At 37.4% G+C, this 19,656-nt stretch overlaps 2 long non-coding RNA genes across 8 annotated transcripts in view; one reads left to right on the forward strand and one right to left on the reverse strand.

The window, feature by feature from the left end:
- LOC140696184 (uncharacterized) overlaps nucleotides 1-19,656 on the forward strand; it is a 704,768-nt gene that overhangs the window by 680,876 nt on the left and 4,236 nt on the right. The gene's annotated exons all lie outside the window — the stretch shown is intronic.
- The window catches only part of LOC140696186 (uncharacterized), a 114,631-nt gene that overhangs the window by 4,670 nt on the left and 90,305 nt on the right, over nucleotides 1-19,656 (reverse strand). For 2 of the 4 annotated variants that reach the window (XR_012072322.1, XR_012072321.1), the window contains 2 exons: nucleotides 6,330-6,495; nucleotides 1,665-2,814 (listed from right to left, as the gene is read on the reverse strand). The exons of 1 other annotated variant lie outside the window; for it this stretch is intronic. This is a non-coding gene — a long non-coding RNA (uncharacterized lncRNA). Of the gene's footprint in view, nucleotides 1-1,664; nucleotides 2,815-6,329; nucleotides 6,496-9,446; nucleotides 9,523-19,656 lie in introns of those variants that run through there. One more of the 4 variants, XR_012072324.1, reaches the window with a different exon arrangement.

Genomic DNA, 19,656 nt, shown 5'->3' on the forward strand with positions numbered 1-19,656 from the left:
AAGGCAGTTTACAAACTTGGTAAGAAACTGTGAATCTTAGTGTTAAATTACTTTAGAAAGTATTCCTAGAATCCTATCAAAATGATAGATTCTACTGGGAAATTCATGAATTCAGAAATCCCTTTCATGCAGTTTTATATCTAGTTGCATGTCATTGCCACTATAATATTTTAAACAATTTTAGGAGAATACTTTGACAATTTAGGGGTTATGATTTTTCTCCTATAATAAAAGAACATTTAATTTTAAATGATACATTTGGATGGTTTCTTATTTGATGTATTTTACTTTAAATTAAATTTCTTACATCGAGTGCAGAGAGCTGAATCTTGACAAAAATAACTCTTCTGCTAGAGGGAAAAATTGTAACATTCTTAAATAAGTATGTGATATTTATGTTAAATATTTGAAAAATAATCATCTATAGGAGAATTGATACGATGTTGAAGGATTTGAATTATGCATGCATTGGTTTCTTTCTGGTGGTGATAAGAGCTATTTCTAACTCAGCAGTTAAGAATTTAAATGTAAATTCCCTAGAAGTCAGCCCAAGAGATCATTATTATGACTATTACTCAGTTAATAATTAATTATTTTCATGCAAACTTGTATGCAAAAAAAAGTGCTACCCTATGGTTCTCTTTACTAATCTCAGCAATTTTTGACTGTCTTAGCCCAAATTTTATTTTTTCCTGAATTATAATTTAAGGATTGGTGGTATGCAGCGTGTTTACCAGAAAAGCAGTCACAATGACAAGGGGAGAGGCCTTGGATCTGACAGACCACTTTGTTCCACATTCTTCTCCTTTCATTCACTTTTTAAAGGGATTTTTAGTTAAGGCAAATGGCTTAATTACTCTAAACCTTGGTTTCTATGTCTGTTAATATGGACAACTCTGTTGAATTTCTTGAAGGATACAGTGCCTGAGACAAAATAGGTACTTAGTAAGTCGTATATAGTACTTATTATTGTTGTTAATGATAGTAAAAAGCTGCAGAGAACATGTATTTATTTTGGTTAAAATTTATCGATGCTGGTGCACTTACACAGAGTCCTGAATTCATTGTATTAATGCTATGAAGAGGTTGGCTGTTTTTGATATTGGACTGCAGACAGCTTTCAAACACCACTCTTCCCAGTTTCACTTTTGCCTTACATCTGGGAAGCCTGATAAGAAAGCCCACGTGTTCCCTCCTTTGGTACTGACAGGATATCCAAAACACCCAAGACCTAGTCATGTTAGGGAACACTCTTGACAACCTCATCCCCCAACCACCATAATATCCCAAACCAATCACCACCCTCTTCTCTCTCAAGCCATTTTTGGACCAGCCTGGGAGCCTGTCTGCTGTCCCAAAGCCTTGTGTGTCATCTTCAGTGTTGACATTCAAACCAGATTTTAGGTGTGTATGGGGATCCAGCTTGTTTCTGAGGGGCCATAAAACAACTAACTTAGGCAGTTTGAAGTCTTTCTAATTTTTTGCTAGGTTATTTGAATAAATCATGGACTCAATAGTGGTTTATGATAGATACATTTTAGATACTATTTATTATTTATTTTCATTGATTTCTTTGTATATTCCAAGCTCTCTTTTGAGTGTTATACATAGATTAATTCATTTATTTATTATAATACGTTATGTCAGGTAAATAGATTATCCTTTATCGCACAGGTGGGGAAAAGGACGGCAGGGAAATGGACTGAGGAAGCAGCAGAACTGGGACTTACACCTAGGCTGCAGGGTCCCTACTCTTATCCATGAACCCATGCTGTTCCCTTTGATGCCAGAAATGTACTGAAATAATGAGGTAGACAGAAATGTTGGTGTGTACATTTCACGTGGGATCCAAACACCCACTCCTTAATTACTTCCAGGAACCAGGACATGTAAGGATGTCCTGAAAATACTCCATTCACCAAGGCATTAAGAAATATTTTGATTAATAAAGTACTGGTATTTTTAAACAGTGCTTTTTTGGGCTTGTTTTCTACAGAGTGCATTAGAATATGTTACAATCCAAAACTCCCTGATTTCAGTGAACGTGGCAGAATCCCAGGGCCCCAGAGGCTCTTAGTACCTAGACAACTAACAAAGCAAATAACTGAGATTCTCTTGCAAGTTCCGTATATGCCAGAGGGTGGGAGCTTTGTTCCAACATAGCTGAGAGAGCCGCCAGTTTAGGTCACTGGGGCCTCAGTGTCCTTTGGAATGTTAGGAAATCCCCTCTAGGGGCCACAATAGCAAACATAAATTCCCCAGCAGGTGGTTTGCATTCTCTGTGTGCCTGTTTTGTCTGTATTGTCACTTCCTTGTAAGACGTTTCCTACGATCAGTTGTCCCAGGGGAGAAAAGTAAACCCTAAGAAGAGATGGCGCTGCAAGATATGTTGGCACCAATAGAAACTGGGCTCCATTCATTCACCCTTGAGTGGATTTTCCCTGAAGCATCAGAGAAATGGGAAGCCTTGTCAGTAGCTGGATTGTGAGGAGCACTTTTCTTTGTCTAGGAGAATAGCTCTTGTAACAGTTGGGTGCTTCTAAACATTCTCTCTCTTGCCCTGCATTTTCTCACCCTCTTGTAGTTAGGTACTTAGGATGATGTGATAATGATGACATCTGGCCAAAGGGCAGTGAGAGAAAGAAACGAGTGTCAGCACCGCCCTTCAGCTCCAGCTTCTCCCGGTCTAGCAGCTGAGCCAGACCCGCATTCCAGTGGCGCAGCTACAAGCCGGTGATGCTCTGTCATGGTTGGTTCTAAGTGATTTTAACTGCACAGCCCCTTCTGCTCTCTCTACCTTATCAAGCTTTGTACCTGTAACAGGAATGAGAGGACACATTTGCTCTGTTAGTGAGACAGTAAGACTGTTTTGTCCTTGGCATATTCTAGCCTAATACTGATGGCCAGTGATAATTCACTGGTGGTATCAATGGTTTAAAAAAGATGGTCAGATCCTCAGAAGGAGTAAGATTAGAGAATTAGTCAGAAATACATTTAAATTTGGGGTTAAAAAATGTGGACTAAATTCACTGCTGAAAAATTAAAGGGAAAACAGGAAATATGTACTATTATTTCATCAAAATTGTCAATTTATAAAAATATTGCTTCCTGTCTCCAAGTTTGGGGTCTTTGCTGCTTGAGAAGTTTTAAGCCCAAGGGCAAAAATGGTTTCACCAGCCAACATAAAAGATACTCCTTTGAACTGGAAGTTGAAACTAGTACTCGGCCTTTCTGGACATAGTAAACAAAATTTACTAGGAAACAATAGAAAAATTTTTGTGGTGGCAAAACTATTGTGAAAGAATCTAATTATAGGACATAATGACAGAGGCATCATTAGTGATATATCTAGTGTACAGTGAAGCTCTGTTTTTGGTTTGGCCAATTAATTATTAGTAATTATTATTATTAGTAATTATTAGTGCTGCAAAAGGAGTCTTCACTGGAGCATATTTGAGGGTAATGCTGGCTGTGGTCATGGGTGCACACAGTCTGTGAACCCTGCTTCTCCATGTCTAGTTCTGATTTCATGTGCTACTTACAGATACTGCAGATCATTCAATAAATTCCTGTTTTGGATTAAATATTAAATACTGACATCAGATGATTTAAAATGAGAACTCCTGACTAATATGGTTACTCATTATGAATTCAGTCTTGTTATCAAAAGAAATGAATCTAAGAGGAACTTTGATCAACCAGATTCAAATGGAAAGGAAAAAGAAGTCAAGAACATAATGAGATCAAGAACTGTGGTTACTGCAAGTAGGAGTATGAAAGAACTGGAAGAACAGGGGACTACAATCAGAAACCCTGATCTTTACATTAATATTTATGATACAGAACACATCGAGGTTGTATGAAATAGATGTCAGAGGACATAGCTAAAATGGAATGCAAATAAGGTATTTGAATTGAATCTATGAAATAGGAGGTTAGGCTCTTTGATTTGTCTTTAATATGGGCATCAGAATTGCCCTTCTATTTGCAATTATAGAAAAACTCATCTTTGCTGAATGTGACGTTGTCACTTAGAAATCAGTGAAAATCTATGACAAAGAGAAGTAGAAGTTATTCAGCAGTATTCTGTAAAAGTCAAAGGTGAGGAGGTGTGCCAAATAGGTAGGATAATTCTCATCTAAAAAGTGGAAAAAAAAACAATGTTTAGAATGTGTCAGTGCCTAGTGGCGTGTGGAGGGTTTGTGGTTAGAAATGCATCCTGCAGAGAGGGGGCTATTGAGGGAGTAGTGCTCTTAATATAGAATGCAATTTCAGTTAAAATGGAAAGAGAGAAGGTTTTGAAAAGAGGTGAAGAGAATTTTCTGCCAAAAGGAAAAATTTCAACAAAATATTTGGAAAAGTCTGGGTATCATTTATGATTAAATAATGCGTTTATTCAATAAGTAGTCGTGTTTCTCCCACGGAGCAAGCATTATGAGAAGTGCTGGTAATACAAAGTGAGTAAATCCTTGTCTCTACTTTCAAGGGATCTCATAATCTATAGGAGACAAAGATATAAAGAACCAGTTCACCTACTGCATGGTATATGCTCCAGGCGTATTTAATGAGAGCTGACATATGCTAACTGTATTGAGCTTTTAGTTAAGGAAGATGGGAAATATTAGAAGGGAGGTTAGAAAATTTTCCCAAGAAGGAAGTGACCTAAATTTGACCTGGGAGTATAAGAGAGGGGATTTTTCAGAAGAACTGGGAACAAATATGATGTCAGTTAAAATGAGTTTGCAAACACAAGAACAAGCACTTGCAAAGGGTATGTCATGTTGAGAAATCCAAGAATAGCTGGTCATGGGTAGAGCGTGAGAGTGGTGTGTTTACAGGTTCAGGACAGGTGAGGAGTAAGAGAGAATACTAGAGAGAGATGGAAGGCAGGTCTTGAAGGGACGTGAAAGGTGCACGTTTATTTTAAATACTATGTAAACTGAGTGACCACATGTGGATTTCAGAGCCATATGTGAGAGAGGGAAGAGGGCAACTGAAAGGAGACACATTGTACAAAAATAGCCGAGCCTTGTTGCGGAACACCTTCCTCTCTGCCCCTACTCCAAGCTAGCAGCCTTCTGTGTCATCTAATTTATGGGCCAGATTCGAGTAACCAGGCGTGAACGCGGTGCCTCCGGAACAGACAGACAGGCCTCTCAACTATGCTGCTTCATATTTTGTGGTAGGTGTTTTAAGGTACAGAAATTTGTCTTTTATTTTAGAGGGAATATCCCCTGCCTCCAAAGGTTGGGTCCTTAAACATTTCCCTGTTGTGAAATCTCCCTGAATCTTTGGAAGGTTTCTTCCATCCTCTGGAGCATGTGTGTCTTACAGTTTTTCTACAGGATGCCGTCTATTTCTGCAGGGGCCATTCTAGTAAATTAAAGGCAGATGGGATAGGGGACACCACTTCTTTGTTATTTAGACTTTGTTGTTGTTGTTGTTATTATCTAAGCCTAATCTGTAGGAAATAATAGTTTCTGGTTTATGTCTTGGTTGTGTATGTGTGGTATGTATTTGTGTGAAGGGGTGCTTTTTAGAGAATTCTGCTTGGTCTTTCCCACTATATCTCTCTTCCATAGTAGATGAGGAGCTTAATGTGGGTATTACTCCAACTTTCATGTATATAAATACTAAATATACACCACAGGTTAAGGAAATGAGCACTGTGTGGAACCATGGCTTCAGTAAACCTACTGTGACTGAACTTTAGCCAAGACTCTGGCCGGTTCACAGTGGACTCATTAGACCCAGGACTCCAGTTGTCTGCTTCTGTGTCTGCATCTTTTGTGCTCCCTGGTCACACAGCATAGATCCATGATTTTTTGGAGGACAGGATTTTTATTGCCCACCCTGGCTCATGGGTACAAACAGTTCCAGGAACGTTATGCAAGGCTGTCTGCCAGGTATCTGGGTGTTGGGAGGTGGGTAACTGCCGTGGAGCTAAGGGCTGAATTGACTGAAATTAACTACAAGTTACTGTCCAAGCTTTCCCCTGGAAGTCCAAGCCTTTTGTAAACTTCAGAGTTCCAAAATAGTTACATCAGACAGATTCTGCCAGTGCAATTGTTGTCTAGGCAGAGAGACAAATTCCTGCTGCTTCCTACTCCACCATCGTCACAGACTCCTCTTGCCTGCTCCACTCTTGCGCCTCTAAGGCACCATGTCCTATTAACCAGCTGCACAGCTTAGTGTGGATCAAGCCCCCCTGCCTGTCCACTTGGTTATGGTAATTATGATCTCCTGAATTCCGATGGTTAAGCATTGCCACTTGGCTCCTAGTAACATGGAGCACGTCCAACCTCATCGATATTTATGGCCTTACTTACCACGAACTGCAGAGAGAAACCACCAATCTTCCCAGTAACGCTATTGCCCGTCTCACCAGCACGGTTCTGGGGGGTTGTGTGAATGGTGTTTTCTCTTGACCTCCCCCAGCGACACATAAATTTGGGTACACCACAGCTCACCACCAAGTCAGAGCAGCATTTATTGCTTCAGGAGAGAGCAGATACAGTCCAAAAGAAAGAAGTTAATTAAATATTGAGATTATTTCTTAAACTCATAATGGAGATTGTAGGTTAAAATCAAAAGTGCTTTTATTTTTAGAACACAACACCATGAGAGAGAGAAAGGGCTCTGGCAATCAAAAACTTGGCCTTGCATACCCAAATCAAAGCTTGAGGGCATCGCAGCACAAACCTTATATCATACAACACAGACTAAAAATACAGTGACAAAACATGACAGTTTTCCCGCTAAACAGTGGAAGAGCAAAACCTATTCTGAGATTTAATATGAGTGGGAAAGGAAAACAGATATAGGTCCCTGCTGTCTGGCCTCTTTTTTAGAAAACAAGCCAAAAAGAATTAACACAAACCTCTGGATAATTCTGAAATTGTGAAGGCAAAGAGATTGATTCCCATTATTTGAGTTTCTGGCTGGAGGCAGTTTCAGATTACCCATTCCAAATGGGGTCATCACACTGTTATCATAGGTAGAGAGAGGAAATGATATACTCACCCTCACCGCATGCCTTTAAATGTTTACTCAGCCCCTACAGGGGAGGGAGGAGACAGGGAATAGCATGACTACCTAAGCAGGGCATAAAAGGCTGCCCAGAATTGAAAGCTGGATGCTTACCAGGGAGCTACAGAGGCAAAAGGCAAGGAAACCCTAGATCTGAGAATGTAAAGTAGGCGGGCAAGGTGGGAACTCATCGATAAGTTTGTCACTCAAAGATCAGCAGTGACAACATGAGTTGAACTGGAGGCTCAGGGGTGGAAGTCTCAGCGCCCCAGATTTATCCGCATGTACTGCCTATGCTGAAAGATGAGATGTGGTCGTCACCAGCACATCGTGTCCATGCAGTGGGCACCCTGCTAGGTGCATCCTCAGGACACAAGAATGCTGACAGAGCACAAGGAGAATACTGAATGGGAGAAACCTGAATTTAACTAAGCCTTCAGCCATTCCTAAATCCAAGCTCTATAGTTTGAAATAACTGATTGCCTTGAGTCAACAAAGTCAAATTTTTGTAATGAGGAGAAGTGAGGCTGATAAGCTGAGTAGAATTTCATAAAATTTCATATTGTATAGTGCAATATGCATTATTACAGTCTATAAAATATCAAATCTGCTTCACATGTTTAATAAAGAAGTATTTATGTAGTGGAAATAATACGTTGATATTAAATTCTGCCTGTGCTACTGGCATAGGAAATTAGCTCTTCAGAGGCACTAACTAAAGTACCTCAAATGCTCATTTAATATGACCTTTTGATTAAAGTATCTATAAGGTATATCAGTGTCATGCAGCTGGTCACCTGCCGAAGTGCAGTAGCTTTCGGCAGAACAACACTCATAGTGGTAAGTAGAAAAACAATAAGGAAGAAAGAGTGAGGGAGGGACGGAAGGAGAGAAGGAGAGAGAAAAAAGAGAAGCGAAGACAAAATAGAACAGAAGAAAAACGAAAAGAAGAAAAGGAAGGGGTGGGGAGTTTAGCTTTCTGGTTAGAGCTCATGCTTGGTGTGCACGAGGTCCTGGGCTCAATCTCTAGTGTCCCTGCTAAGGAAAAAAAAAAGAAAGGAAGGAAAGGAATGAACTTTACTTTGAAGGTACTTCATGGCTGCTAAAGCAACCAAGACTTAAAGATCCTGGAGCCTGGAGAGAAGGAAACACAGACAGATACCTGAACCAATCAGTGAGTGATTTTCCCTCAGGGGTTGTGCTGCATTTGGAGTGAGGTACCGGTCACACCACTGAGAAGATTACACTTTAAAGATAGAAAGGACAAAAGGACTTATAGGAAGTTCACAGTGATAGAATTTTAAAAAAAGATGGATTTTAGAGATTTTCAGGTAACAGGACATGAGGGGACAAGACCCAGAGAGAAGAGAGGAACCTTCCTCAGCAGGATTTTCCCTCAAGGTGTTAGCTAATTTCTTAAGATGCTCAGGGTCAGAGGTTAAGAGGCTACATGGAAAGTCAGTAAAAAGCAGAACAAAATTTTCTGCAGTCTCACGAAGCTAAGAAGATAAAAATTGGAGTTCAGCAAGAAGGATTCTACAAAATATGCCAAATTCTCACTTGAGACCAATGAAGACTTAATCTTAGGAATGTCAAGGGTCTGAAATCTTACTTCACAAGTGAGCCTGCTGCAGTTTCACAGATGCTGACAGAATGCATGGGACTCCTGGGTCAGGGGCAAAGAACTTCATTATTCACAGCACAGCAGGCAACACATGTGCACCGGTTCGCATTGTGCCTCAAGTCCCATAGGGGTGATGTAAAATTAGATCCGGGAGGATGCTGCACACATGGTGGGTTTGTGTCAGGAGGGACAAACCTTGAGCTTAGAAGAACCCTGCCAGTTTCATAAGGGGCCTGTTAGCAAACCTGCCTAACTTTTGCTCTTGAGGGAAACATTATCAATAAGATTACAAACAAACAAACAAAACCCTCTGTTTTTTTACCACTGAGAGAAATAGTATCTTTATCTTGCAAGACTGTTTATTATACAAACATCCTTGAGAAGATAGTTTGTAACTAAGCTAATATAAGACAAGCAGAATCACCATGGAGTGAAACAAGCTAATTGAACCTTACAAAACTGACAGCCCAACCTCAAGCCAGGTTGTCCCTGATGGGATTGCGGGAATATTCACCCACCTCCCCAGCCACTCCCTCTAGGCCACCTATCACAAAATAGGATTCTCTCTCTCTTAAGGCAATCTCAACATCTGGCAACATAAGTAATTTTTAATACAAAATACCTAGCAGTAAAAATTACGAGATATACAAAGAGAAGAGAAAAAACTGACCAACAGAAACAGACCTAAACATGACCTAGTTCTTGCATTTAAAGTAAATATCTGCACAGTGCAAGCTTTCCACTTAATTTTCAGTGTTCTGGAGTAGTTTTCAATTTACAGAATTCAAACAAAAAATCAGAGTAATTCATATGTGGCAATTTCTCTCTTTGGGATGTTTCAGTGTTCCTTTGAAGCATGCCAGAGTTAGCTGGGGGTCAAAAGAACTTAATTAGAATTTGATAATGAGGAAATCTGTCAAAAATACCAAAAAGTTTCAAAACATTTGGTCAAATAGGATCACAAGTCACTGTGAAACAATACTTCACTTAACCACAGTGAAAGATTTCAGAAACAAATACAGATCATTTAAAGGCAAAGAAACTCACATAGTCTGTTATCAAAAGTAGTATTCCAAGAAAACTTTCTTAGCAGAGAAAGAACCAAACTCCAGTCTTGAACTAGCTTAATTTTAATAATAAAATTCAGTTACCTAATTTATTACATATGTTACAATTTTAACCCTTAAAAACTTTAATCTTTAGCAAAAGCCAAGAAGCAAGTAATTGTGAACCATTTTGTCATACCAGCATTTCCTGACATGGAACTTAGGAACATTCTATAACTTCTAGAACCATTCATCTTCTCACAGTATAATTTCTTTCTTCAATGTGGTACAAGATGTGTGTCTAATAATCTCTAAATAGCTTTAGTTTTCCTCTTGTAAGAATAAAAAAATAGGTAATTTTAGACCTGATTTAGCAATTAATGTTCCAGTATTTTATCTTATTTGAAATGACCTGGATATTCAATGGATTCCTGTTGTTTAACTTAATTTAGCAAAACTCTTAAGTCTTCAGTTACCAAAGATTTGGAGAAATTATTTTAGATAGATATACCCAAAACATAATTGATTCTTAAAGTGTTCACTTGAAAACTCTCATCCATTTACCTTTAGTTTACAACTTATGAAAATCATACCCAGTTAGTTTTTTATTTCTTGCTGACAAGCTCTGCAACAGAAATAACATGAACTTATTGATCTTTACTAACCTAGGTACAATAAAAGATGTCTATATTAATTGAGCTATCCATAATACCAGTTATCAATTTAATATTGATTATTTCCTAGATCATGTGAACCTGAAATTCATTCTGGCCAGTGTCTTTTATATTTAGAATATTTAATTTGTAACTGCCTGCTTTTAAGTCAATTAAATACAGCTCTTTCATAAGTTTAATTTAGATACTATTTTCTGGAGGTAGAGATATCTCATATGTATGATATATACAAAAACATATAAACAGACAAAACTAGAGATGTCATAGCTTCATGTGAACACTTAAGCTATGAATCAATTATTACAATATACACTCACTATTTAATAAAAAACAGTTGGAATAAGTTAAATTTGCTTGCTCAGATGACTAAGGCTTTACAATTTGTGGAAAAGTTTTTTAAGATTTGCATTTGTCCTTGATAGACCCTTAAGGAAGCTGTGAATTACACTTTGGGTGAGGGAGCCTTTCTAGTGGTTTGAGTTTTCAGCGGCCTTTTCCCCCTTGGTTTCGAGTTGTACCTGGTTGAGCTAAGAAGGGTCCATCTAGGTCACTGTGGATTGCGTTTACATTTTTGAACTGTAGAGATTTGTAACACACAGTTGCTTTTAATTCTGCAAAGAACTGGTCTGACATCTAAATGATATTAAGATACTGATTTGCTCAGCTATATGCTTTTTTTTTTTTTTTTAATATCGGTGAGATTTCCAACTAAACAAATTCAAGAGTTCTGTGTTCTAGAACTTTAGGGTTTAATTTATCATGCCTACAAAAGCTTGCATAAGTCTTTCAACAAAGGCCCTATTTCTGAGTGCATAGGTTAGGCCCAGAGCAAAATCTCTATTACTATTTTTATTAGCCCCTGAATATTTGCTTTCAGTTTTACTTTATATTGTATGTGCTCAGGTAATCCTACTGGTTTCCTTTATTATGTTTAATTAATATTTCCTGAGGGACAGAGTCACATGTCTTATCTTATAATACCAAGCAGGGGAAGCATTCTCAGTAAAACATGTCTATCCCGTAATATACTTCAGCAGAGATATACCTGTCTTATACAAAATCCATTTAAATATGCCGATTTGTATAAACTTTCATTTCAATTCTATCCACCTTTATCCTTTAACTTTAGTTTCCATTAGGATCCAATCAACAAGTCTTGTTCTTAAAAGGAGTCCTAGATGCTTTCCTTACTTTTTATCCCCTGACCATTTAATCTATTTTGTATAGACAGCCCTGGGGTCCCCGTGAGGGTTGAACACAAGGGGTTTAGGTCCTTCTGTCAGTACTTCAACTTGATGAATTGGTCTGCCAACTGCTGGTGAAGTATCTCAGTGAAATTTTCCTCCCAACCTTTGAAATACATATATATTTTAAACTGAGGTAAAGAGAACAGATGTTTTGGGGGCCCCTTAATGTTGGGGACCAACAGTGGGTCACTTTGACTCATCCAACCTTAGGTAGTATTCTACAAAAATGTGTTTTAATCCCATTAATGTCCTTTTTATTTATCCTTTTCTTCTAATTTTATTGAAACATAACTGACATACAGCACTATATAAGCTTAGGGTGTACAGCTTAATCTAACTTACACACATTACGACATGATTACCACAGTAAGTTTAGTGAACATCTGTTGTCTCATATAGATACAAAATAAAAAGGAAAAAAATGTTTTCCTCATGATAACTCTTAGGACTTACTCTAACATCTTTCATATGTAACATAGAGTAGTGTTAATTGTGTTAATCATGTTGTACATCACATCTCTACTTTTTATTTTATTATTTATCTTATAACTGGATGTTTGTACCTTTTGACCACCTTCATCCAGTTCCCCCTCCCCCCAATTCCTACCTCTGATAATCACAACTCTGATCTCTTTTTCTAAGAGTTTGTTTTTGAAGTATAATTGACTTACAATTGTGTTCCTGGTGCACAACATAGTGATTCAATATTTCTATACATTATAGTGATCACCACTACCCTGTCTTGGTTGGTTTAAATTTTTTCAGTAGTTATAAGCAATTTGATTACTTTGTGCCTTGGTGAATTTTTCATTATGTTTCCATTAGGGTTCATTTAGTTTCTTGGATCTTTAGATTCATATTTTTCATCAGATTTGAAATTTTTTTGACCACTTTTTCAAGATTTTTTCTATTTTTCCTTCTTTCTCCTCCACTTTGGGGACTCCAATATCATGTATATTGGACTGCTTGAGGTTGTTTCACTGATGCTCTATTAATTTTTTATAATCTTTCTTCTGTCACTTTGGATAATTTTTATTGCTATGTCTTCAAGTTCACTAGTCGTCTTATGCATTGTTCAGTGTATTTTTTATTTTAGACCCTGCAGTTTTCATACCTAGAAGTTTGATTTGGGTGTTTTTTGTAATTTCTAAGTCTCTTAATATATACAAAGTTTCCTCTTTGGAATGCAATTATAACAACTACTTTAATGTCCTTATGTACTGATTATGTCATCTGTGTCATTTTTGGGTCAGTGCAATTCATTTTTTCTCTTTGTGTGGTTCATATTTTCCTACTTCTTTACATGGTTGATAATTTTTCACAGAATGCTAGAAACTGAGTTTTGGGTGTTGCATATTTTAAAATTCCTGTAAATATTTCTGAGATTTATTCTGGGATGCAGTTAAGTTACTTGGAAATGTTTTAATCTTTTGAAGACTAGCTTATAGGCTTTGGTAGGTAAAACCAGAACAGTGTTTAATCTACAGCTAATTCTGCCCCATTGATGAAACAAAACCACTTTGAGTATTCCACAGTGCCCCATGGCTTGTGAGGCTTTCTGTTCTAGCTGTTGGGAATAGGAACTGTTTCTGGTCCTGTGTGAGTTCTGATGATTTGCCCCTCTAATCATTTTGGGTGGTTCTTCCCCTGGCCTTGGGTAATATTTTAGTATCTATTACTGTGTAACAAATTATCCCAGAACTTAGTGACTTGAACAGTACTTATTATCGCTCAGTTTCTGTGGTCAGAAATTTGCGTCTGGCTTAGCCAGGAGCCTCTGGCTCAAGTTCTCTCATGAGTTTGCAGCTGTCTACCAGAGTATCCCATTTTTTAATAACCAAATAGAGATTTCTTTATCCTTTCAGAACAAGTTCCTTTAAAATTTCTACATTATTGGGAAAAATTCTCTAGATTTTCCCTTCAGTTTTTTTACTTTGCTGTTAATTAACATGAATTATGCTAATGTTTTTATTAGCATCTAAAAGGCCCAATGAAGGGAAGCTGAGGCCACAAATAAAGCTTCTTAAACAGTTTTTGTTTTAAACTAAAGGAGTTCTTAGGTTAACCATTATATCTCAACCTATTTTTTTCCCATAAGTGCCAATAAAGCAGCTGTTTATAATGAGAGCTCTTTAAAAATTTATCAGTTTAGAAGTTTCTTCGGTTTAAAGGATCCATCATCTGGCCATTAACAAGATGTATCTTACTAGTGACTCAAACCAGTAAGACGCAAGAGGCATTCTCACAAGAGAGTGTGAAGGATGTAGCCTTCACAAGATCTAGAAAGTTTATTACCAAAAAAAAAGTCTAAAAAAGTAAAGGCCCTTGTTGTACAGACTGATGCAAGGGAGGTTAAAATGACCAAAAATGCCCCCAATAGTTGGCACAGTCAGATGAAAGATTGCTCAGAATCCCAGTTTATTTAATTGGCTGCCAAATGTACATCATGTGTGTACTTCCAGATGGCAAGAGATCAAGTTTTCAAAACACATACACACACACACACACACACACACACACACACACACACAGCCCGAAAGATCAAGTAGAACGTTTGTATCTCAAAGACACAGGAAGAGAAATGCAGGTTCTCCTAGAAGGACTGACTTCTTTAAGGTCAGAATTCTGAAAAGCTGTTTTATCAAGCTGGCTTTTTCTGATTTTACCTCATCTGCAACAAAAGAGCCCTATATTGGTCATTTTAGGTTGAGATCTCCTTTAAGTAGGTACTTGCAAATAGAAGCTCCTTAGGAGCGTGCATCTGGCTGGGTGTTAGTCTGTTTTGGCTTTTTAACACCACTTGTTTTTCTTGTTTGAGAGACTCTATTTCCTATATTAAGGTTAAAATTGTCGGGGATAAAATTTACTGGTGAACTTGTGTGATGGGCTGGTGTGCTGCTTGTGAGCTTACTTGCCTAGGTCTTTACCCTTGAGTTATTTCAGCTCCTCTTCCACGTCCCAGTTTCCCCCTCTGGTTGTATAACCACCATGGCTGCTCAGATCATAAATGGCCAGTTCTTATGCATGTCCTCCACAAAGTTTTTTCTTTACTTAAAATGAGGGGGTTTCCCTTTAGGGACAGCTACAAGGTATGAGGACTTAACTCCACCACTGCTGCAAGTTTCTCAGTTGCTTGAGAAAGCCATTCCTAGCCGGGAGGAGACACCCCTTCCTCAGAGCTGAATGCTCTCATGTACTTTTTTGTATACAATTTTTAAAGATTGCACTCTATTTAGGTAATGCAAAATATTGACTGTATTCCTTGTGTTAGGCTACAACGATGTACATCTTACATCTAATAATTTATACCTCCCAATCCCCACCCCTATATTGCTCCCCACAATGGTAACCACTAGCTTTTTCTCTATACCTGTGAGTCTGCTGCTTTTCTGTTATATTCACCACTTTTTTGTATTTTTTAGGTTCCATATATAAGTGGTATTATACAGTATTTGTCTCTGACTTATTTCACTTAACATAATGCCCTCTATGTTGCTGTAAATGGTAACATTTTGTTCTTTTTATGACTGAGTAGTATTCCATTGCATGTACATGTACGTGTGTATGTATATGTGTGTGTGTGTGTGTGTATATATATATATATATATATATATATATATATATATATATGCCATGTCTTCTTTATCCATTCATCTATTGATGAACACTTAGGTTTCTTCCATATCTTGGCAATTGTAAGTAATGCTGCCAGGAACACTAGGGTGCATGTATCTTTTCAAATTAGTGTTTTTCCCCCTGCCCAGATATATACACAGGAGTATAACTGTTAGGTCATATGGTAGTTCTATTTTTTGTTTTATGAGCAACTTCCATGCTGTTTTCCAGCAGTTTCATAAATTTATATTCCCAACAGTGTACGAGGGCTCTGTTTTCTCCACATCTTCTCCCACACTTGTTATTTGTGTTCTTTTCGATGATAGTTATTCTGACTGATGTGAGGTGATTATGTTTTTGATTTGCATTTCCCTGATGATTAATGATATTGAGCATCTTTTCATGGACCTTATGGCCATCTGTGTTTCCTCTTTAGAAAGAGTCTACTCAGTTCTTATGCCATTTTTAAAAATCAGGTTGTTTTTTGATGTTGAGTCATACAAGCTGTTTATATATGTTGGATGTTTATCCCTCATTAGTCATATAATTTGCAAATATTTTTTCCCATTCAATAGGCTGTCTTTTCATTTTGTTGATGGTTTCTTTTGCTGTGCAAAAAGCTTTTAAGTTTAATTAGGTCATGTTTACTTATTTTCACTTTTATTCCCTTTGCTTTAGGAGATGGATCCAAAAAAATACTGCTACAATTTATGTCAAAAAGTGTTCTGTGTTTTACTTTAGGAGTTTGAGGGTATCAGGTCTTACACTGAGGCCTTCAATCCACTTTGAGTTTATTTTTGTTTATAATGTTAGAGAATGTTCTAAGTTCATTTTTTACATGTAGCTGTCCAGTAGTTTCAGAACCACTTATTGAAGAGGTTGTCTTTTCTCCATTGTACATTCTTGCCTCCTTTGTAGTAAATTAATTGAACAAAAGTGTGCAGGCTTATTTTTGGACCCTCTATCCTGTTCCATTCAGCTATGTGTCTCTTTTTGTGCCAGTATCATACTGTTTTGATTACTGTAGCTTTGTAGTACAGTCTGAAGTCAGGGAGCCTGATTCCACTAGTTCTATTCTTGTTTATAGAGATTGTTTTGGCTATTTGGGGCCTTTTGGTTTCCATAAAAATTAAAGAAAAATTAAATTTCTGTGAAAAATATCATTGGTAATTTGAGAGGGATTGCTTTGAATCTGTAGATTTCCTTGGGTAGTACAGTCATTTTAACACCACCAGTTCTTCCAATCCAAGAACACAGTATGTCTTTCCCTCTGTTTGCATCATCCTTAATTTCTTTCATTGATATCTTGTAGTTTTCAGAGTAGAGGTCTTTTGCCTCATTAGGTAAGTTTATTCCTAGGTATTTTATTCTTTTTGATGCAGTGGTAGATGGGATTGTTTCCTTAATTTCTCTTTCTGATACTTTGTTCTTAGTGTACGTAAATGCAACAAATTTCTGTACATTAATTTTGTATTTGGCAACTTTACTGAATTCATTGATGAGCTCTAGTAGTTTTCTGGTAGCCTCTTTAGGATTTTCTATATATAGTGTTATGTCATCTGTAAACAGTGACAGTTTTATTTCTTCCTTTCTAATTTATATTTATTTCTTTTGCTTCTCTGTTGTGACTAGGACATCCAATACTATGTTGAATAAAAGTGGCAAGTGTGTGTATCCTTGTCTTGTTCCTGATCTTACAGGAAATGCTTTGTGCTTTTCACCTTTCAGTATGTTGTGGGTTTGTCATATATGGCCTGCATTATGTTGAGGCATGTTCCCTCTATGTCCACTTTCTGAAGAGTTTTTATGATAAATGTATGATGAACGTTATCAAAAGCTTTCTCTACATCTGTTGAGACAGATGATCAAATGATTTTTATTCTTCAATTTGTTGACGTGGTGTATCACATGTATTGATTTCCAGACACTGAAAAATCCTTGCATCCTTGGGATAAATCCGTTTGATCATGGTGTATGACCCTTGTAATGTACTGTTGGAGTCATTTTGTTGAGGATTTTTGCACCTATGGTCATCAGTGATACTGGCCTATGGTTTTCTTCCTTCCTTCCTTCCTTCCTACCTACCTTTCTTTCTACCTTTCTTACTGATTTTGGTATTAGGATGATGATGGCCTCATAGATGAGTTCAGAAATGTTCCTTACTCTGAAATTTTTTTGGTATTTTTTGATTTCCTCTTTATTTTATTCAGTAATCCATTGGTTGTTTAGTTGCATATTATTTAACCTCTACATTTGTCTTTTTGCAGGTTCTTTTTTCTTGTAGTTGATTTGTAGTCTTATAGCAATGTGGCCAGAAAAGATGCTTAGTATTATTTCAGTTTTCTTAAATTACTCAGGCTTGTTTTGTGGCTTACCATGTGGTCTATCCTGGAGAATATTCCATGTGCACTTTAAAAGAATGTGTATTCTGCTGCTTTCAGATGAGACATTCTGTATCTATCAAGTCCATTTGACTAATGTTTGTCATTTTAAGACCTGTGTTTATTGATTATCTCTCCAATGATGTGCATGAGGTGCTCCTTTGTTGAGCCATATATTTATAATTGTTATATTTTCTTAATAGATTGATCTTCTGATCATTAGGTAGTGACAGTCTTTATTTAGTCTATTTTGTCTGTTATAAGTATTGCCATTGCAGCTTTCTTTTGATTCCCATGTGCAGGGAATACCTTTTTCCAGTCCTTCAATTTCAGTCGGCGTGTGTCTCTAGATCTAAAGTGAGTCTCTTGTAGGCAGCATATATATGGGTTTTGTTTTTGTATTCATTCAACCACTCTTTTGGTTGGAGCATTTATCCTGCTGACATTTAAGATAATTATCAGTAAGTATATTCTTAATGCCCTTTTATTGATCATTTTGCATTCATTTTTGTAAATCTTTTTTTCCCCCATCTTCTTTTGTTTCCTTCTCTTGTGATTTGATGTCCATCTTTAGTGTTATGTTTGGGTTCCTTTTGTGTGTGTGGGTGTGTATACCTAGATTTTCTTTCTGTGGTTACCATGAGGTTTTTGTATACCAGTCTATAAATATATAAATTGATTGTTTTAAGTTGGTGATCTCTTAATTTCAAATGCAATTTAAATACCCTGTATTTGTACTTTGCTCCCCTCACAATTACTGCTTTGATATCTCATTCTACATTTGTTTTGTAAATCCCTTAACTGCTTATTGTGGATACAGATGATTTTTACTACTTCTGTCTTTCAGCCCCTCTGCTGGCTTTGTGGATGATTTCCTACCTTTATTGTATGTTTGACTTAACTGGTGAGCTTTTTCATTTCATAATTTTCTTGTTTCTAGTTTTGACCTATTCTTTGCTTAGAGAGGTTCCTTTAACACTTGTTTTAAAGCTGGTTTGGTGGTGCTAAGCTCTTTCAGCTTTTGCTTCTCTGTAAAGAAAGCTTTTGATTTCTCCAACAAATCTGCACAAAAGCCTTGCTGGGTAGAGTATTCTTGAGTATAGGTTTTTTCCCCTTTATCATTTTAAATATATCATGCCACTGCACTGCAGAGTTTCTGCTGAAAAATCAGCTGATAGCCTGATAGGAGTTCCTTTGTATGTTATTTGTTGCTTTTCCTTGCTTCTTTTAATATACACAAATATCAAATACTTGTAATTTTAATGACAACATAATCCTGTGTTAGACTCTGCACTTCCTGGACCTCAGTGACTAATTCCTTCCCTAGCTTAGGGAAGATTTTAGCTATTACCTCTTCAAATATCTTCTCAGATCCTTTTCCTCTCTCTTCTCCTTCTGGGACCCCTATAATGCAATATTAGTGTGCTTGATGTTGTCCCAGAGGTCTCTTTGTTAAAAACTTCTAACTTCTTGCTCTGTGCATCCATTTTTCTTCTGCGTTCTTTGATCACCTTTATGATCATTACTCTGAATTCTTTCTTGGGTGTATTGCCTATCTTTACTTCACTTAGTTCTTCTTCTATCTTTTCCCTTCATCTGGACCATGTTCTTCTGCTGCCTCATTTTCTCTAAGTTGCTATTTGTATTTTTATCTATGTAGTAGGTTAGTTACATTTCCTGACCTTGGATAAGTGGCCTTCTGTAGAGGATATCCTATTCATACCAGCAGTGTACTCCCCTCTTGTTACCCAAGCTATAGGCTCTAGGGGTTCCCTTTTAAAGGGCTGCATGGGTCCTTCTCTTGTCGGGGGCTGACTATGCAGGTGGTCTGGTAGGCTTAGTTGGCCCAAAACTCAGTTGGCTGCTGGGCCCTGCCTTGTGCGGATGCTGCTGGCTGCTGTTTAGCAGGTCCTGTTCATGAGTCAGCTGACTGCAGAGCCCTGGGGGGTTCTGAGGCTAGTGTGGGCTCAGTGGTGGGCACAGGTGGGATCCCAAAGACTCCAGGGCTGTTGCCCACCTAAAGCAGGTGAAGCCAGGTCC

The sequence above is a fragment of the Vicugna pacos genome, chromosome 1 (genome assembly GCF_048564905.1).
Source record: "Vicugna pacos chromosome 1, VicPac4, whole genome shotgun sequence".
NCBI lineage: Eukaryota > Metazoa > Chordata > Mammalia > Artiodactyla > Camelidae > Vicugna > Vicugna pacos.